Source organism: Rhinolophus ferrumequinum (genome assembly GCF_004115265.2).
Source record: "Rhinolophus ferrumequinum isolate MPI-CBG mRhiFer1 chromosome 5 unlocalized genomic scaffold, mRhiFer1_v1.p scaffold_110_arrow_ctg1, whole genome shotgun sequence".
Lineage (NCBI taxonomy): Eukaryota > Metazoa > Chordata > Mammalia > Chiroptera > Rhinolophidae > Rhinolophus > Rhinolophus ferrumequinum.
Window position 1 is genome coordinate 12,421,983 of NW_022680355.1, and position 21,944 is coordinate 12,443,926.

The following is a 21,944-nucleotide window of genomic DNA, read 5'->3' on the forward strand; positions in this document are numbered from 1 at the left end:
AAAAAATAACATTAGAATTTGATAATGCCTTTTTTGAGGTACTACTGCCATTCAATGCTTAATTTAACTGTAATGACGAGAGTTAAAATATTTAAAATAGAAAATAGAAAACAATAATAGTGTTTTACCTGTGCAGTTAGCAAATAGTTTTGAAATGATCTTACCTAACTAACACTGGCAAGGACCACAGGACTCGTGCCCTTTATACAATGTGGTTTGGAGTGTAGATTTCCGCACCCCTTTTGAGAACCCACGTGTGTGCGCATGTATATCTTGAGAGCCAAGAGTATGTGCCGTGAACACAAGAGGCAGAAATTAACATGAAAGCTTTTCGCGGGCTGGCTTTTTTGTGCTCAGAGCTGATGGTAAGAGAGAACGGGGATTTCCCGGGTGCTAAAATAGAAAGGAGAATTGTTTGTGTACAAAAATACATGCACGGGAATAGCATCTATCAGGCTGTCCTCCCCCGGTCTCTCTGTGGAGCGGAAATTTCATAAATCTCCTCTTGACTGGCCGTTGGTGAGGGCCTCACCCTTTACAACAAACAATGCGTGGATAAGACTGACTGGCCAGGCTGTTCCTGACCGTGCAGGGGCCAAGTCCCTGTGCACACCTTTCATCTGAGCAACAAACTCTCTCCTGGACAGCTCCCGGGGCCCTCAACCTGCCGGGACCAAGCGGAACTCATTGTCCCGCCTTTCAAGTCTGCCTTTCCTTTATTTTGCCAGCTCAATGACTGGTGCCATGACACTCAGCTGAGCACTCTGCTTACACGTCACCCCTTCCCGCAGGCGCCACCACCAACTTGCTTTTCTCCGTCTCCACCTCCTGCCCCCTTCACATTGCTTTAGCTCAGTTCTGCGCCTCTCTTGTTTGACGCATTGCAGCAGCTAACCCAGTGTCTCTCTCTGCGGTCCTGGTCACCTTCCTTTCCCACTCAGATTTCCAGGCTGCAGCCCGAAGGGCCGTTCTTTGGACTGTGCAGAACTGCTGCCATTTCTCCAACTGTCATGCTGTTTCATAGCTCCGGGCCTTTAGTAGTGCGGCTGCCTCTGCCTGGTCCATCCTCCATCCGCCCCACCCCTCATCTGTCAAGTTCCTGCTCCATTTCTACCTCCTCTTTGAAGCCTTCCTTCCCCCCACCTCTGTCATCCTCCCTCCAACACATCTTGGTGGGATTTACTTGGCCTTCCAGGCTCCCGTGGGTCCCTGCTACGTTGCAGGACAGCTCTTGTCACCTTTATTTACCTCTCCAATGCCATTTCAAAAGTCTGAGTATGGTAAATCTGTCACTCCCATTCTCTGTCTTTGTCTCTTTTTCTCAGTCCCTAAATTTGGGGGACATAGAGCCTCCCCCTGGATTTCTCCTATTTAATCCTTAGGGTACCACATGTACTTAGAAGAAGTCCCTCTAGTTTCATCAGCTTTTCATCTAGCAAACCCCTCCCCCCAGAGTGGGTGCAGTTGGGTACCTGACTTCCTGGATCCTAGCCGTGATAAAGGATTTTCTCTGTTATCACTTTCCTCTGGACATTTCCCTCAGCTTCATGGGGAGGGGGTGCTCACACAGCATATTTGCCGGGAACCCTTATTAGATTTATTGGTTCACGTCGATCCTCCCACAAGACCACGGGGCTCTGAGAACGGGGACCATGTCCCAATCAGCCATGAAGCTCCAGGGCTGATCCCTCTGTCTCATATACAGCAGATGCTCAATGCAGTGTTGCTAAGTAACTTAATTTTCAACAGCAACATTTTATTTTACATGATCTCTTAATCTGCATGCCTTTCATTTTCCTGCAGGGAGTGCACTGTGGTCCAGTTAGGCAGCAGACAGGTATTGGGAAGTCAGTACAAAGGAAGTGTCCCAGGCATTGCTACAGGTGGAGGAAAGGATGCTCGCTCAGCGGCAGGAGTGAGTTCACCTCGCTAAGCCTGTTTCCGCATTGGAATATAGTGATGATACCATTACTCGTCTCAAAGCGCTATGAGGACGAAATGGGCAAATACATGGGGGTACCTTAGAATGGGGCTGGTACCTAGTAAACACTCAAAAATGTTGTTTGTTATTATCATTACAACTCTGATATATTTTCTAATAGACTTTATTGACTTTACTGGTTGTACCACAAAAGGGCAGGAGAGAGTCAAGCATATCTGGGCTGAGTTATGTGACCTCCCTCTGTTCCCTGCCACCGAGCTCCCATAAACCCCACATGCGTCTCTCCTACAGCACGTATTACCCTCTAATACAGTCATCTGGACGCCGGCACTTAGGATGAATGATCAGACCATCCATGCAATCGTCTGTGCATTTGCTATCCCAGCTGTGAAATATCATTATAATAGGAACTTTAAATGTGTTGAGAATCTGTACTTTTCCAGCTCAGTGTTTTCACTTTTAAGTGTGATTGCATTCATCTTTAGCAGGTAGCTATGATGCAGGGAGATGGTCAAGTGTAATAGCTCGGCAGTGTGTTTAAGGTCACACATAATCAAGTACTGAACGGAGAATTCTGGTCTCTTGACTCCCCGGGCGCTGACTCTCCTACTTACTGACTCACCTGCCACAATTCAAACCCGCCAAACGCTTTCACAGTGATTTTCAGGATTGCTACCACATAGCAAAAGCTGATGGGGGAAAATTCCATAGAAACAGAGAGCAATGAAAGTGCTATATACTCCCATCAGCTAAAAAACATCCAGACTTCTCGCCCTCTGCAGCAAATAAAATAAGAATGAACATGCTTCTTTATTAAAAAAAAAATCTGGACAGCATTTGTATTGCTGTAATCTACCTGGAGACGTCAGTGACGTCTCAGGGAGAGTCTCACAGACTTATCAGAACCTGTAACATGTACCAGAGAGAACACAAATGAATCGGCAGTAAACTTGGGAATGAGGAAAAAAAAGCATTCAGTGGTTTCCAAATGTGTCAGTTCAGCCAAAATTTGGTAAAGTAAACAGCAGGCAAATTTTGGCAAATTAAGATCTACCTATAGTATTTACATTTCTTTGTGAGATTGAAAGGTTTCTTAGGTAAAGGTGACTGCTGAATAAAATGACCTAATGCTGTAGAAAATAACTAATAATAATAATAATAACTTGCCTGGCAACATGCACAAAGAAAGATGGTAAGCACTGAACACTCATATGATCGAAAAGTGTATTATCCTGTTGCTAGGACTTCTACCAAGTAGTATAATAAAAACAGTCAGGTTAAATATTAGTCTCTCACCCACAAATATGGTCTCAAAAGTGAATTAAAGTAGTAAGTATGAACTGAAGATGGTATTTTAAAAGAACCACTATAGAATATGCTGTAATGACAAAAGAACAAGCCTAACCTTCGACCAGCTGTTAGAACTAGTAAAGAAGGGGGGTTTGTCCACAGAGCTAGCACTGCCCTCCTTCTTGGGAACATTAACAAGCCCCTCCCCCATTAGGGAATGAACTGTGTCCCCCAAATTCATATGTTGAGGCCCTAAGCCCCCATGTGACTGTATTTGGAGATGGGGCTTTTAAGGAGTAATTCAGGTTCAATGAGGTTGTAGGGTGGGGCCCTAATCGAATAAGACGGGTGTCCTTATGAGGAGAGGCGGAGAAACCAGACACCCCCACCTGTCTCCTCCCCTCCCCCACCCCCCGCCTCCCCGCCGGCCATGTGAGGACACAGTTCGAAGGTGCCATAACCAAGCCAGGAAGAGAGCTTCATCAGAAGCCAACCTTGAGGGCACCTTGGTCTTGGACTTCCCAGCCTCCAGAACTGTGAGAAAATAAGTGTCTGCTGTTTAAGCCTGTTGTTTAATACCAGTCTGTGGTATTCTGGATGGCAGCCTAAGCAGACTAATAAAACACACCCCCTCCTTCATCAAAAAACAGTGTAGAAATAAAACAAATATTGAAATATAGAAAATAAAGCACCTGGCATGACATTATTAATATTCTGACACTAATTTTAATGCCACGTGAATAATCGTTCCACTAAAGCGTGGCTCTGATCGAATACACAAGTACTCAAGCAAACTGTCCGAGTCCTCAATGAGTTAAATCGTGACTGCCTAACCTGTTACTTAAAAGCCTCCAGGTGTTGGCTTCCATTGCCCACACAGCATGATGGACTCTTAGCCCCTCTCAACTTCTCTGTTTGCTGAACACATCTGCTCACCATCTCCACCGCCCTGTGCTGGGAACGGTCTGTCTCCACGCGTGCACAACTGCCATCCTGCAGTCTTTCTCATCTTTCATGGACCGCACTTATGTACTGCCTCATTCAGAAGTTCTTTCCTGCTCCCCATGGGAAGGAGTGATTTATCTGACTGATGAATTTTAGCAGAACAAACTGTACCTGCCCCGCCCAGCCCCCTCCTCTCTTTTGGGGGGATCAGCTGACTTCGGAGAGTCTGTGTCTCCACTCTTCTCTGCCATGCCATAAGCAGGGTGGGGCCGGCCCGCCTCAGTCCTGGGCGGGTGGCCATTGTCCAGCATCGCCTAAGACTGTGGACTAGGAGCAGCCCGTTGGCAGGAACGCGTTGGCCCCACCCCCCATCCAGCCTCATTACTTCTCCATCTCCCCGACTCCTGATCTATCTTGCCATTTGTTCCAAGCACAAGTGTCGCCCAGAAGGGTTATTTATGGGGTGCCCTACAATACATAAAACCCTGCAGAGTTTGACAGAGCTTCTATGATTGTTCAGACTTCTCACCCATCCCCTGAGGTAGGCATAATTAACTCCATTCCACAGATAAGAACGGAGTGGGTAAGCAGTGTGGGTTAGGTCACACAGCTCGGTTGCTAAGTGTCCCTGCCCAAATGAGTCAATTATTTCTTGTTAGAAAATGCCTTTTAAGATTAGGTCAGCGAGGAAGTGAAAACATGGACATCTCACCATAGATGATTATTATTGAATTAATCAATTGTATGAGTTTCAGGAGTACAAAACAATGTAATAGTTAGATGTGCTGACTTCTTGCTTAATTATCTAAGGTTCTCATCGGACATTTTGTCAGTACCTGTGCTTTAGTGATCTCTCTTTCTTAAAGATCTTTCTTTCTACCCCGTGACTATAATCTGAAGAGTTTAAAAGTGGGTAATATAAATGGAGTTGAAGTTTTTTGGAATAACTGAAGCTCTCTTTTGGAGGGGAGGTCAGCGCCGCTGCCGGGGGTAATCTTCCCGGGACGTCATCAGCTTGTGCCGTCTTACCTCCGCGCTCTAATGCTACTACTGATGGCTGCTTGGCCTCAGTGAGGACTGCTGGGCCGAGTCTCGAGTGAAACTAACTGCTTCATGGACAGTTGGAGCAAATCAGTCTCCTTGGCACCATTTTCCAGCCATAGTTGGGGTAGTCACTTACTGAGTCCAAAGATAGATGCTGCTTCGTAGAGGAAGGAAATTTAATTTACAGCTCTGTTTACTGTGTCAAAATGTACTCTTAGAAGACAGTCTTCCCTACACACACACACACACTCACACACACACTCACAAAGGAAAAGAAAAAGGTAACTGTATGAGGTGATGGATATGTTAATTAGCTTGACTTGGTGATTATTTCACACTATACGTATATAAATTATCAAGTTGTATACCTTAAATATATCCATTTTTAACTGGCAATTATAGCTTATAGTTGGGGGGAAAAGAGACAGTTTTCTTAGTGACTCTACCGTCTTATCAAGCCAGTAGCTCTAATGAGAAACGGTGCGTTGTGATCTTCCTAACACACTAGAGGAAGAGTTGTTTTTCCTGCCCATGAGGGACCCAGAGAGGAAAGCACACATCTGAGTCAGGGATGGTACATCAGAGCCAGGGCCCAGGGCACCCGGGTCCCACGGCACCTTGGCTAAGAAGGCAAAGCTGACATCCCTGGACACACGGTCCATTGCCCTCTGGCCTTCGCATGGCAGTTTGCAAAGAGGCATGGGGACCCAGGGACGAGGGGGCACACGGACGAGCCCACAGGTGTGTACACACAACTGCTGTGGTATAAAAGCCAGCTTTTACCAACTGCATAGTCTCAGACAAATGCCCTAATCTCCTTGTGACTGTGTATCCATACCTGGGGAAAAGAGGAGACCCACTTCATGGAGCTGGCATGAGGATTCAATGAAGTAATTCATGGGGAATGCTTACAACAGTGTTTGGTGACAAGGTAGCTATTATTATCACACAGGACTTTTCCGAAGGATCCTTAGAAATTCTCAATGATGAAGATGAGTTACGGATGATGGTAACTTGCTCAGTGGATTATCCGACCTGGCCTAGAATACAGGTAAGGTAATGGCTAAGTAAATGAAGTGACACACACGTCTCTTTTTTGCCATTGCTCAATAAGCATTTCTAAACCTGCCTACTATGGATAAAGCACGGTCGGTGCTGGATACAAAAACATGACATAGTGTCTGTTCTACATAAACCTGGGGATCTCGATGGAATAGACCACCTCTGACTAGAGGGGAATAGAGAGGGAGGTTTTGAGAGCCTAGACCATACTTTCTTTCCTTTTATCTTGTGAATAAGTGACCTGGCCAGTTAACGTGGCTAGTTAACCGGGACTTTGTGTTAGAGCGACCAAAAAATGGCAGAGTGGGCTGTCACTCCTACCTACACCAGTCACAAAATCCCTGTCCTCTTGGGCTGCTCTAACACCACAGCCCACTTTCTCCGGAGGGTGTGTGATACTGTGTAAAGAAAATACACTAGTTGGTAGTTATCACTGCAGCAAGTGGAAATAACAGTGTTTGGTCCATTGACGAGCTAACAGTTTTGTACAGAATATACACAGAGTCGTGCGTGCTGCCACGACAGGCCATGCCGGTCTGGGTCCCGTCACATGCAGAGTGCTAAGGGTGAGGGGACAGGGTGACCGGCGATGAGGACCAGGAGAAAGAAGAAAAAGACGGCTGAGGGTAATGTGTGCGTGTAGGTCGAGGTGAGTAGCACACGTCGTCTCATTGCACACAGAAATGTCCCCACCTTGGAAATGAGTGGGTTGTAAAAGCCTTTTAGTAACTGGAGTTTAGAATCCACAGAAACTGTGAAACTAGAGATGGTTTGCGTCCCTGGATGGCCCTGCTAACTATCAATCTAATCTGTTCATTCAGAATGAAGACAAAAATTCATTTGTAAAACTCACCACCTCCTGTGGTCATGCTAGCTTATGAGTGCCTCTGCTTGTTTTTCTTCCCAAGACATTTCAGATTTACTGGGGTTCAGTAGCCGATTTTGGGTCTAATTTCTCAATTAAAAAAGCACAAATTACTCTGGTTCTCATGGAACGCTAGTTTCACCGTGTGAGGAGAGACCACCCGTATTCTCACAGTGGACACGCACCATTCCGCAGGATGGGCCGCACTAGCTCAGTGGTTCTCAGCGGTCCCGGAGAAGGGGCAGCCTTGTCTGGGAACTCGTTAGAAAGCACATCCTCCAGCCCCACCCAGACCCAGAGTTAGAAACCGAGGGGCGGGGCTCAGCAATCTGAAGGTTTAAAAAAAAATGTTTTTTTTTCCATTACAGCTGACAAACAAGATTATATTAGTTTCAGGTGTACAGCGTAGTGGTTAAACATTTATACAAATTACAGAGGGGTCCCCCTGACTAGCCTAGTACCCCCTGGCACTATATGCAGTTAGTACAGTGCTAGTGACTGTATTCCCTGTGCCGCAATCTGAGTTTTCACAGGTCCTGCCCGTGACTCGCTGCACACTGAAGTTCGAGAAGCACGGCACTGGCGTGAATGCCACAAGGCCTGTGCCTTTTTTCTTTATTTGCTCAACATCTAGCACCATACCTGGCACTTAGCTGGCTCTACACCACGGCTTCTCAACCAGGGTGCTCTTGCCTTCAGGGGACACTTGCCAATATCTGGAGACATCTGTGGTTGTCACAAATGGGGGGAGAGGGTCCCCCAGACACGTAGTAGGTTGTGGCCAGAGATGCTGCTAAGACACCTGCAATGCACAGGACAGCCCCCGGCAGCAAACAGGTGAAGAGTGCGGAGGTTGAGAAACCCTATTCTGAATAAATATGTGAAATGTGGTGATGCGAAGAGCGTTTCCCGTATTCAGCCCTCACCCTCTCTCACCACTTCCCCGCATTTAGTGAATTCCAGCCCCACAACGAGAAGGGAATATGGTGACTTGGGGCACTGTTCTCTCTTTTTTCCGTATTTCTTTCTCATGTGGGGCCATGAGTAGCACAGTAACCGACACGTAATCAGCTCACCAGCAGCGTCTTTTGAATAAGTAAATGGATAAATCAATTATGAATGAATTAATCACTGAACAAATCAGTTGATCTGTTCTTTTGTTGTTGTTTTTGAAAGCTGGAAGGACTCTTAGTGGTCAAGTGGTCTGTTCTCTCATGTAACAGAGAAGGAAACTGAGGTTCAGAGAAATTAAGACAAATGGTCCAAGTTACCTACGTATCTAATTAGTGGCAGAACGTTAGGAGGACCCAGGTTTCCTCATCCTTATTCATGCATCTTTGCGCTTGATTTTACTTTCACTCAGACAGGAGTATGATTTGAACAAATGCACAGAATATTAGTAATCCTTACACTGGTTTAAACAAGCAGATGTCAGACCCCTGGCTCACTCAGACTCAATATTTGTGATGTATACTAGTTTTGCTAATTTTGAGCAGTGTACCAGCCTCAAATGTAGGCAGGCATTTAGTTAGTGAGTGAACCTAACTCATTTCTCGTTATTCATATGCCAAAAGGGACTTCTCTGTATTCCTCCTGTATTTACAAAATGGGAAGAGATTTAAAACTTTGCTTCATGAAAGAAAAGCATGGAAAAAAGAAGAAAAAGTACTTGGTCATGGGGGTCTGTCTCTTGCAAATGCCAAGCTTTAATTTTACTGGGTGAATTTTTAGTGAGCTATTAGGTTATTTTGTGATCAGAGCAATCCTTTGAAATGTACTTTAGCCTGTTCTTATAAGACAACACTCTCTTAAGAGGCCATCACAGTATTTATAAGTGCAATTTCATTGTTCTCCAGAGCTGAAGGCAGGCAGTGTGAATAAGTATCTTCATTTTAACAAGGAATCCATTACAGATTAGAGGCAAACAACTAATATGCATAGAGTACTTGACAGTTTACAAATAGCTTTTCCAAGATGGGGGTGGTAAAGAGGTTGCATCCCAATAGATATGGACATTGTCTTTTTCTTTCTTTCTTTTTTTTTTAATCAGTCCTTCATCACAGAGTTTGAGAAGCATCAGTGATTTTTCAGTACCTATTTGTGATTTGTATCACAATAGTTGCTAAATTGCAATCTATTCTAATTTTCTATTTATCTTTCTGTATTCCCCCTTGACTGTAAGCTGTGTCATTTCAGAAGCAATCTATAGTTTTTTTTTTAATAGACTTCATTTTTCAGAGAAGTTGTAGATTCACAGCAAAATTCAGAAGATACGTGTTTCCCCGAAAATAAAACCTAGCCGGACCATCAGCTCTAATGCATCTTTTAGAGCAAAAATTAATATAAGACCCGGTCTTATTTTATTACAATATATGACCGGGTCTAATATAATATAATATAATATAATATAATATAATATAATATAATATAATATAATATAAGACCGGGTCTTATATTAGTTTTTGCTCCAAAAGACGCATTAGAGCTGATGGTCCGGCTAGGTCTTATTTTCGGGGAAACGGGGTATAGACAGTTCCAGTACCACCACATCCCCCAATGCACAGCCTCCCCCACTGTCAACATCCCCAGCAGATGGGACATTTGTTACAATGGATGAACCTACACTGACATGTCGTCATGCAGAGTCCACAGTTGACATTAGGGTCACTCTTGGTATTGTATATCCTATCAGCTTGGACGAATTGTGTAATGACATGTACCCACCATTATAGTGTCATACAGAGTAGTTTCATTGCCCTAAAAATCTTTGTGCTCCATCTGTTCATCTTCCCCTCCCTCCAGCCCTAATAGATTTTAAAGTAAAGATGAAAAAATAGAAATAGTGTGGTGTTGGTGGCAGAAGAGTTGGATAAGACCATCAGAACAAAACAGATCCAAGTACTTATGAAAGTTTTGTGTACAATGGAGACGGTATTTAAAGTCAGTGGGAAAAGAAAGGGTTGCTTAATAAATGGGACTGTGCCCATCGGGTGAAACCTCCACTAACGCTAACATCAAAATAGAACTCAGATTGATGATACTCACGTAGAAATGAAACCTCTAAACCAAGAAAGGTCCTAGATATGTAGATTAATGATTATATCCTTTTGGAACTAGGAAGGACTTCTCAAATAGGATGCCAGAGACAAGCTGCACGAAGGAACACATTTCTACACGATTTTACCTAAAAAGTTATGTGCGTTCAACAAAATATAAGACAAATGATAAACTGGGAGATAGAACTATAAAATATGTGGCAAAATATTTAACAAATATGAGAAAAACTGTTAAATATCAATAAAAAGGGACAACTATAATAATGAAATATTATTTGCCTAATTAAAAATAGGCAAAGTCTAAGTGCAGGCATTTTACAAAAGAAATATTATAAAAGGCCAATAAAACAGGAAAAAGTTCAACTTCACTAGAAATAAGAGAAATGTAAATTAGCAGTTCCATAATCCCTTCTCTGCAGTTCCAAAGTCCAAAAAGCTCTGAAAATAGAAAAAAATGTATTCTGTAGTGCAAACTCATTTTGTAGCAAACTCTGAAGTGAGCTTTTTATGGCTACTTATCACACTGGACGTCAGTCTTAACACCCTCCCCTGCGACATACAGCTTTTTGGGAATATTTTGTAACGTATAATGTGTAACTCATTACCTTTATAAAGTATGAATTCTGAAACAGAATTGTTTCAGCCAGGATGTTTTGGATAAGGAACCTGTCCGATCTATTTTTTCCCCATAGAAATGTTCCCCATGATGTTGAAACCACATACGCACATTTCTTTCAAGTATTAAATGGTATTATGAAATCACTTACAGTGGATTTTCAATAGCTAGACTAAGAGATACCTCCTAAGCTCCCATTTGGGGTTTTAGGAACACATCCGAGGGTAGCCATGGCAGTAGAATCGAAGCTTCCTCTTCCTTCCTACTCAGTAGTGGGAGCAGGTCCTCCACCCAGCTCCAGGTGGCTTGAGGGCCTCCCGTGGCCAAGGGCTGTGAGACATTAAAGTCCAAGAAAAGGGCTCTGGGGAAGTAGATAGGAGTCAGGGAGGTGTGTCCTCAGGTGATGCTGAGTGGGGAGGGCAGAGGTGAAGTGGGGAAAGATGATGGACGGAAACAGGCTCCAGGTGGGGGTGGGGATGAAGACACAGGACAATGGGGAGTGATTCCGGGAAGGTGAACTAGGAGGGGAGAAAAAGGAGAATGAAGGGAGGAAAAGGAACATGTACAAGTGGTGGTCTCCTACAAAGGGTATTTGAAGGTCGGGCCAGCCTATGGCACAAACCCTACCACCCACAGAGACTGAGAGCTGGTAGCTTCATTTTCTGGCAGCTGGATGTGGCTAATGGCTGGAGAGCCAAGCGGATGGGTAACTTCCAGGTTGGGCTCACTTGCCTACCACTGGCTACAACCTGGAGGTTGTGGCGTTGAATCACCTTGGTGATCACCTTGGTGATGCCCCGGACCACCTGAGCCTGGACTCTTATTTAGGCCACTGTTATTTTAGAGCCCTGCGACAGCAGCCAAACATACAGACTAATACACTTCACAGGACTTTAGTACAAAACAAATAATATAACTGAAAGAGTTTTCTGAACGATAGAGAATTACCCTAATAACAAAATATAATTTTATTATTATACTCTAAAATGTCCTCCTTCTCCTCTTATCCCCTTCCTCCTCCTGCAGACTGAATAGCCAATTCGCCCTGTCCTGCTCACAGAAAAAAAAAGAGGATGTCACAGTGGTCACCAAATGGGCATCCGGCCTCAATATCCTGTGCCCTCCCCACTGACACCACAAATAAATCCGATCCATCTTCTAGGCACAGATATTTTCCTGAGGTTTAAAAATTTGAAGTTCAAATTTGTTTGCCCGAGTAAGAACTTGGGAGAGAATTCAGAAGAAGATGCATGGTGGGTACCTAGCACCCCTGTCACGCTCTTGGGCTGCAATCAGGAAGCAGGAAGGCTGAATTCTGGGGGTGCAACCCCTTCCTCTTTGAGACAAAACAAAAAACTATAATACCTTAGAAATACCCGACCCCTAAATCTCAACCTCTCCCAACCTAGGGACTCAGAGAGGGGTGAGCACTGATGAGGCTGGAACCAGCTCAGACGCTACGGGACAGAGAGAGGCAGGCACCAGAGTGCACGGTGGGGGCAGGGTGGGCAGGGGTGTGGATTGATGGACAGGGATGAGCATCCATGGACTCTTCCGGGCTCTTCACTGGGGGCATTTGTGAATGACTGCTGGGAAGCGGGAGATTCTTTTCCTTCTTACTTTTGTTTGTGTTTAAAACAAATGTTTCACCTTGTTCTGAAAAGAATTGAAAGCAATAATCTATTTTGTTAATCTGTACCTCAGTTTACTTCTTGGGGAAATAAATGAGAATGAAGAACAGGAAAATCTGACATACGTTCAAAGTGCTTTCACATACATTTCCTCCATCTTAATGCCACAGTTTTGTGGCATATCCAAGTTGATACTCTTCCCCGTATTTTACAGGTAGAGAAAACAGGCTCGGAGAAGTGAGGACATTTGTCCAAGGTCACACTGCTAATCATGGCAGAGAGACACTGGAGCTCAAGTGTCACAGATGCTAACCTGGGCGCTCTCTGCTGTAGACATTTTCTTCCTTTCTCAGGATCTGTTCTGAAAGCAACACAGTACTTTGATTTCCTGTAAGCTCAGTTCTGTTCTGTTGATGATTATTTTCAATTACATCTGACTGTTTTATGTTGACGTCTTTGTCAAGAAACCTCTGGGTTCCCACTGAGTTGGCTGCAGCCGGTCCTGACTGCAGATGATGCTCTCCAAAGACATGTTCACCTCAGTTGCTCCCAAGAACGAATCCACCTTTGTCTCGTCGGCACAGCTGGGTCAGGGAGAGGAGGATCAATACCCGCTCTTTCTGCTTCCTTTTCCACGGCGGTGCCACCCTTTCCCACACTTCCTCCTCTGGGTCCTCTGTAGTTCAGTGCTTCCTCTCTGGTGATGGGTTGGGGATAAAAGATAAGTGACAGAAACAGAACATGTGCCTTCAGGCAAATCAGAGAGAAGAGAGGGAGGAGGGGCTTTGCTTCTGTACAGGGTGCTGTCCAGGAAGGGTGTGCATGGGGTCTCCAGGGGCAGTGAGAGTGGCCGGAGGTGTCTGCCAGCTCCCCCCAGGACCTGCCTTCTGATTCTGGCTAAACAGCCCTCCTGTGAGTCTCTGAGATGGAGTCGCTGCTCCAGGGTGAAGGCCCACTGTGCTCTAGGAGCCACCCTCTGGGCTGCCAGGACTAGGGCCCCCGGTGGCAGACTCTGCGGGCAGCAGACAATGGCTGTGTAAGTCTGGCCCGACGTGACCACAACCAATTCCAGTCATTTCCTTGCTGGGCCTCCAGTAAGCCAAGGAAGTAGAGCTGGTTTCTGATTGGAGGTAGGAGGCATTCTGTAATAACAGGAGGCACCTCTTAGCAGAGAGATAAGAAATATCGTATAGAGGCTGTTCCATTGGGAAATGCTAAATATAGTTCTGACTGCTTAGAGACTCTTTCCTGTACTGAAATTTACCTCTCCGGATATCATTTCCCCCATCGACCCTGGTTCTGTCTCCAAGGTTACTCTCAGTAAGTTGAGTAAGTGACTTCTGAGGCTTCTGCCTCAGAAGGTCCTCTCAGCTAGCCAAGGACAGCTGACATGCTCTTCTGCCTTTTCTTCTCAGTAGTAAATCCCCCGTCTCCCTTTAGTTACCTTTTCTTTGTCAGAGTTTCTAGACCCCTTGTCTCGATCACCTTTGCAGGTACACAATGACGTTTGTCAGTATGCTTTTTGTTGTTGTTGTTGCCAGGATAATGAACCCATATTTAATTTCTATTGTGGTGAAATATATTTAAAATATTTCTAATGTGGTAAAATATTTACAATTTACCATTTTAAAATTTACAGTTCAGTGACATTAGAGATATTCCTAATGTCGCCCAACTATCACCACCATCCACCTCCAGACCTTTTTCATGTTCCCTAATAAACTCTGTGCCTGTTAGGTGGTAAGTCCCCTGCCCTTTCTTCCCTTAGCCCTTGGTAGCCACCATCTGACTTTCCTTTTGTAAGAATTTGACTATTCTAGGTATCTTACTTCAGTGGAATCACACATTTGTCTGTTTGTGTCTGGCTTATTTTGCATAATGTTGTCAAGATTGATCCATACTGTACCATGTATCAGAATTTCATTCCTTTTTATAGCTGAATAATATTCCGTTGTACGCATAGACCACATTTTGTTTACCGTTCATCTGTTGATGGGCTCTTGGGTTGTTTCTGTCTCTTGGCTCTTGTGAATAATGCTTCTGTGAGCCTGGGTGTACAAGTGTTTGAGTCTCTGCTTTCAGTTCTTTGGGGTATATCCCTAGGAGTGGAATTGCTGGATCACATGGTAAGTCTATGTTTAACTTTTTGAGGAGCCATCATACTGTTTTCCACAGCAACTGTACCATTTTCCATTCCTACCAGTAATGCCTGAGGGTCCCAGTTTCTCCACAACAGTTACTTTCTGTTTTTCTGACAATATCCATCTTAATAGGTAAGAAGTGTGTCTCCTTATTGTTTTGATTGGCATTTCCCTAATGATTAGTGATGGTGGGCATCGTTTCGTGTGGGTCCCAGTGCGTTTCAACAAAAGAAAAACATGTCTGGAGTAATCAGTACTCTCCAGATACTGTCAGATTAACAAAGGATTATATTCTGCGATCCCCTGACAATCCATCAAGGCAGACTCAGAATAAAGTGACTTTTGGGGAAGCTGTATTCCAGTAGTTACCTCATACGGAAGTCTTAACGGAAACTCCTGAATCCTCACCAGCAGAACATTCTAAAGCCTTATTAGCCCCACCCTGCCCTTGACCCGTTAGGTTGTCGAATGTAAACGAAGGCTTTTACCAAAGTTAGGTCTCTGTGTGGTGTTTGCCTAGCTTTCCTGTTCATGTGGTCGTTTCGAAGCTGCGTTCTCTCGACACTTCTAGTTTTGTGTGGTCAGCTGCTAATTTGGCCTGACTTCTGAGTCTTCACTGAAGACATTTATTTCTACAAATGCTGATGACCAGGACAGAATCTGGTATAGCCTCCTACGACCTACCCCTAACGACCTCTCTTTCTTGAATTTGAATGAATTATTGCTCCCTAGGTACCTACCAGCTCGTTATTTTTCATGTTTTTAACGGGAGTGTTACGAGATATCGTGTTAGGTATCTTATTGAAGGCAAAATACTCTCTTACTGGTTTAGTATTTCACTCGTAATTCTACAAAATGGAAATTAGGTGGGTGTGGCATGAAGCTTAGTAAGTCCACGCTGAGTCCTGCCGATTATCCCTTTTTTTTTAATAACTAAAACAGGATGTTTCCTGCTGTAGTACAAGCCTGTTTCTCTCCTTTAAGTGAAGGTTGGAAAATTGCGGCTTAGGATTCTTTTTTCAATTATCCTTCTTCTATTGATGCTATGAGGTGAAATCACCGCCAGTCCTTCTCTTTTCCATAGTAAGTACTATCTGCTCTATAGTCTTTTCTCCAAAATGTATTCATATTCAAATTTCAAATGATTTCTCCCCACTTTCTGGGTAGTGTCTGATTTCTGTATGAACCGATGTCACAGAGCCACGGGCATTTCTGGACTGTTAACTGCCCGGGCCAGGAAAGCAAGCATCCCTTTTCAACACATTCCTCGATTCTGTGTCAGAGGCAGGAGCCTGGGCTGTGCAAAGGAACCGCCGTTCTGACTGGCCAGTTCTGGTGTTCTCACAAAGAATGAGGAAACCCATACAGAGCTCAAGGAGGAACCGGTAAACTTGGGGGAATTATTTCACCTCTGCGAGTCCCAGCTTCTTTCCCTCTAAAATGAGGGCGTAGAGATTAATCCTTCCAGTCTGTTTTAGTCTCACCGCCCTATAGTGGGTGATGGCTTCCAGGCTTCCTGAGACTAATGGCGTTTACAGACAGAAACCTGCAGTCTTGGAGAAACACCCTTGCATTGTGATATTATGGGAATAACAGCAATGGTCTGTTCAATGATAATGTTCACACAATGAATATTCTTCTAGCATGGATTGTAGGTGTTTCATCCTCGAAATACTCCCATTTCAGTGGAAGCAGTAAAACATGAATACAACGGCACTGACAGAAACCATGGAGATGTGGTAACCTAGCTAGCATCCATAATCAGAGTTAACAGTTCTCACTCTAAGACTCGTAGAATTTGAGGGTAATTCAGCATCTGGAGTGGCAGGTGCACTTTGCCGCCTGACATCGCGTGTCGTTAGATTGTACACAGAGGCAGATATCAGCAAGTCAGGAGATGAGCAGCATAACGGTGAACTTGATGTTCAAGTTCCCTTGCCTGCTTTGTGCTTCAAAGTCCTTATCTAAAAACCTAGACGGGAGCTTCCTTAGGTAATCCTAGGAATACGTTGGAAAAGTATGTAATTCATAAGGTGTAAGGTATTTCAAAGTCAAGTTCACATTTGTCTCACTGTTCCTGCCAAATAAACTAATATAAAGGTTACTTTTTCTGCTTGGGTTCAGAAGGTCTCAAAGCCAGAGGGAAGCCCCGCTTGGAATGTTCCTTCTGTGGGGGTCCAAGAAAGGTCAGGGGCTAGGAAGTCAACGTGTTCCCTCCCAGGGAGAGCGCAGCCCTTTGAATGCCTGGCAGGGAGGCAGCCAGCTCTTGCCACCATCCTTTGAAGTTGTTCCTCAGCCCACAGTTCCCCTACTTCTTTGTGCTGGGTACTTGGTGTGCTCATGTCCTGCTGTGTTTACTTTTAAAACGGAGAAAAAGCCACACAGGTGGAGCCCAGGCATCTGAAAGTACTGTCAGCGTGGCACGTGCTTCCTACCACTTTCTGCTGAGCCTACTCTGGTTTCTTTCTAGCTCCAAAGGGAAGAGAAAAACGAAAAGGGGAAGGGCGCTGTTGGGAAAAGGGGGACGGAGGACAAAGTAAGCACTAGGTCTGTCATGACTAAACTCACCAAGTTCATTCTCAGAATATGAGTTCATACATCATCTTAAAGCCAACAGTAACTACTGTCAGCCTTATCTATTAGAGAGAAACTAACCGCTGTTTTGTGGTTACATCAGAAAAGCAAACACACCTCCAGACACTTAAACACTGTCATCAGTGATGAAATAAACTCAAACCTAAGCAAGCAGATTCCTGACAAGGCTGCTCTGTGCCCAGTGGAGCTGTTCTCCAGAGAAACCCACCCCGGGGCTGGAATGAATACCAGCCTGGGGAGACCTGGGAGTCGGCCATACTCTTTCCATGGACGCTTCTCCTGTCACTCATTCTTCAAGCTCATACTTCCTGGTTGAGATGACAGTGATCTTGTTGGACTCAGGCTTTGTGTAGGCATTTTCCAGATGGTTTGCATGTAGCTTCAGAGCAGATTCCCACTGTCCTTTCAGGTGAGTAAAATTGATTATATCATGTGTCTTAGTGCAATAAATTGGAAACCTTATTAAATTAGTCCATCCCTCACCCCTGATTCTTTGGAATATGTGTTCAGTTTCACAAGGAAGTGACAAATTGACATTTACCTTTGGGAAACATGTTTCATTGAAGGTTTTGCTAAGTACTATACCAAGACTATTTTAAGTCTTAAGGGGATGTGTTTAAGTGTGTAAGTTGCAGATATGCATAATGGAAATGGGAGTTAGATATACATAATGGAAACTGATTGAGCATCGACTAGACTGCTTCAAACCCATCTAAAAAAATGCCCGCAGTAGCTGTGCAAGGTTTCTTCTCTTTACAGATGAAGAAACTGGGCAAAGTGGTTAAACATTGACACAAGGATTTCTAGCTAAACAGGAAAGGATTCAGCATCTAAGGCCCTTTCCACTACACCGGCAGGTAGTTTCTATTTTTAAAGGTGGGTGCTCCTAGACAACCTATTTTTAACTATTTAAGTTGCTTTACGGACCTCTGAATTACTAAAATGTAATTAAAACAATGCAACTACTCTAAAACTTCACTAACTTCTCTTATAATTTGCCTGAAATACAAAGAAGTCACAATATTCTGTCTATTTTGGGACAAAAGCAAGACAACCAAAATGTCAGTGCCACGTTAATTTCTATTTCATCATTATGTGCAGGACTGATACAAAGATCTGAGGCACTTTTACACTCCTCTCCCCCTTCCCCTGCAAAGGGGTCTAGTGCTGCTCTGTTTGTCTCCAAAAGCAACTGTTGCTTAATTGCTAAGCGACTCTATTCTTCAGGAAGGTCCTGTGTGACCCTTAAGGATCCTAGGAAGTAAAGGAAGGGTACGATATTTGTCTGTATAACGTTCTGTTTCGCCTTTTCTTTAGTTTTAGACAGTCCCCCAACTGTGTAAGACCTACAAAGGATTTTGCTTTCCGGGTTTAGTATGGTATACATAAAGCCTTCCTTTATATTCCGGTTGATTATGGGCTTGGTCGCTCTGAAATATGGAGCGTAGGTTTCTAACACTTTCAGGAGCCTATTCTTTAGGGAAGATGACACATTTACTTTCAGTAAATTGGGAATGCTATATTATTTTCGGTGCCTAATAAAATATTCACCAACTTTCACCAGTCCAATTTTTCCGAAGAGATGATAAAATAGGCTTGACATTATTTTCTACATAATAAACGTAAGCTCTTTGCTTTCTCGATTTAGATAGTCAAGCTTCATTGAATAGAATGTAGAATTTTACAAAACTTGACTTTTCTCCCTGCGTATGTTCCTACTGTTTCATATGAAAGACAAAAGAAATTCTCAAGACAAACAACTATGTATTAAATTATCATCTCGTGGGGAGCGCAAGAGAGAAAGTTTGGGGAAAACAATACTTTAAGAATCAAAAGAGAATGTGAAAGGAATTTTTTCACAGAAGTTTTACGAACGAGGAAAACCAATCTGATGGAGGTTAAACTGTCTGTCACAGAGTCAGTCTTGAGTTTAATTCCTGCCACTTTATATCCATTCTGGAAAGTTCATGGATGGCTTTATGTTTCCACTAAAATCAGCATCACTGAAGATTCTTCATCAGATTTGCCCCTTTACGGACCTTCCCACTGTCAGCTGAAGTGCTGATTGGCCCATTTTAATGATGCAGTGACCACAGAGTATAATTAATGGTAACAGCAAGGTACTATAATTCCACAGTGATTACCTCTAATTGATTTAGGCCAAAGGACAATTGCAAATTAAGGTAAATGAAAACTGGAATCTTGCTTGTGGTTTGGATTCATTTAGTCTGTCAGTATTTGGATTTCTCAGATAACTGTTCAGCCTTTTTCCTTACCTAAGCTATTAGAGATCCAATAGCATAGTGGGTGACATCAGCTTTGTCTTCCTGAGTGACAGGGGTTTGCTATTATTTTCCTTGTGTTATTAATCTGTGGGGGGAGGGATTATCAGGAAGTTTGAAACAAATGACCGCTTTTATAATGCTGGGATGCTGAGAGCAGCAGATCTCTAATTTAGTAAATAAGGAGATTCTTCAATTCAGTTAAACATAATAATTACTGCACATTCCCTAATATGTGAATCCGGAACTAAGGAAATGAGAAAGACATATTTCATGCACCTGGTCCTCCTGAAATTTAGGATTTAGAAAGGGAAGAGAAGGGAAACTACATGAGTTTGTATCATGGGCCAGAGCAGTGTGCTAGCCCTGCTCGTCCTTTCTCATGGTCTCGTTAAATCTTCACAGCAACCTCTGAAGAATGGGCGATGCACCCCATTTTACAGAGGAGGCAACTGAAGTCTAGAAAGATTTGAGAATTATTCAGCCCGCAACAGAAATGAATTTCTGATACAGGCGACAACATGGATGAACCTTGAGGACATTATGCCAAATGAAATAAGCCGGTCTCCGAAGGACAAATATTATGTAATTCCACTTACATGAGGTCCCTAGAATAGTCAAATTTATAGAGACAGAAAGTCTCTAGAATACACAGGTGTTACCAGGGGTTGAGGAAGGGGTAGGGGACAGCGTTTCTGTTTGGGAAGATGAAAAAGTTCTGGAGATGGAGGGTGGTGATGGTAGCACAACTAGGGTTTCCAGGCAGGAATTCCCGCCCGTTCTCAGGATTTTTTTTCACTTTTCTTTTCCCGAATCCCGAGATATAAACTGTTTTCTGTTCTCCATGATGAATCGTGTTTCTACAAAGTGACGGCCGATACTACCAACAACCTGGGTTCAAGGAGGCTATTTTCCCGATTTCCCAACTAACTTTTCTCGGGATTCAGAAATGGAAAAACGAAAAATATTCCTGAGAATAGGCGGGAATTCCCGCCCGGAAACCCTAAGGACAACCATGTGGACATACTTAATGCCACTGAACTGCACACTTAAAAATGGTTAAGATGGTAAATTTTATGTTCTGTATATTTTGCCACAATTAAAGACAAAGGTTAAAGTAAATTGTCCAAGAAGTCACAGCCAGTACGTGGAGTAGTGATGTCAGGCAGAGACGTCTGACATCAAATACCCAGCGTTAGTCTCACGATGTTGTACAAACCTTGATACATATTACTTTTGTTACCTGATATCTGTTTTTCTGTATCAATTAAGAGTAAACCCTTTAAAACAAAAGGGCAGTAAAACGGGGTGTAGATGGGAGTGGGTAGCGGAGTAAGGACCGCCTCCCCCTCTCTCCACCCAGGCTTGGGGTAGAAGTACCTCTTCAGGTAAAGCAAGGTGGGGCTGTTGAGAGGAAAGCTGGGCTTGGTGCATGGAATGTAAGCAAGGCGAAGGGAAACCAGGGCTGTAGCAGCTCAGGGAAGACATTATACTTGATTCTTATCACATTCCGTTAAGCTGCATCTTTAAAATCTTATCCATCCATCCATCCATCCATCCATCCATCCATCCGTTATTCATTCATTCCCCACTCTTACTGTGTGGTAGCTCTATGCAAAGTTCAGTTACAGGCATGCAAAATTATCTGTTATTGGTTCTTGTCTTCCAAAGGCCTAAATTCTAGTTGGGGTGAGGAAAACAACCTCTGAATAGTTAAGCAGCAAGACTTGGGACCAGATGAGTAATGGATAATAGGTTGTATACAAAATAAGTGTACTAGGTCCTCAAGGCAGGAGGCATCCAAATGCTTAGGACGGTTTCTGGTCAGGGAGAACGCAGACCTTGGGTGGGCATCCTCCAGTGGGGTTCATCAGAATTCCTTCAGGTAGGATTTAGGTAGGAGAGAGGAAATAGAGGGGATTCTGGAAGGGCAGGAGGCTCAGGATGAGACAATGTCCAACACTGGACCGCAGCAGGAAGTCTGAGCAAGAGATGCAATTAGATAATTCAGATATGGCTAATTTATTATTTTTAAGGTCACTGGCATGACAGCAAGGAATCTGAAAATCTCTTGGTCAGAAAAAGTCTTGTAGAGTTCTGTCGTGTTAAGTATATTCACGTTGTTGTGCAACTAATCTCCAGAACTTTTCATTATGCAAAACTGATACCATTAAACAATAAGTCCCCATTTTTGCCTCCCCACACCACCATTCTCTTTTCTGTTTTTATGAATTTGACTACTTTTGATACTTCATGTAAGTGGAATCAGCCAGTATTCATTTGTCTTTTTTTGTGACTGGCTTATTTCACTTAGCGTAATACCCTCAAGGTTCACCCGTGTTATATCATGTCAGAATTTCTTTCCTTTTTAAGGCTGAATAATATTCTGTTGTATATTTAAACCACATTTTGTTTATCTATTCATCCATTAGTGGATACTTGCGTTGTTTCCACCTATTGGCCACTATGAATAAT

The 21,944-nt window shown here is 43.6% G+C and overlaps 1 protein-coding gene across 3 annotated transcripts in view; it reads right to left on the reverse strand.

Moving 5' to 3' along the window:
• The window catches only part of PRKCQ (protein kinase C theta), a 111,571-nt gene that overhangs the window by 69,203 nt on the left and 20,424 nt on the right, over positions 1–21,944 (reverse strand). The window contains exon 1 of one of the 3 annotated variants that reach the window (XM_033100805.1): positions 896–914. The exons of the other annotated variants lie outside the window; for them this stretch is intronic. The gene's annotated coding sequence lies outside the window, so the exon portion shown is untranslated. Of the gene's footprint in view, positions 1–895; positions 915–21,944 lie in introns of those variants that run through there. 3 annotated transcript variants of the gene reach the window in all.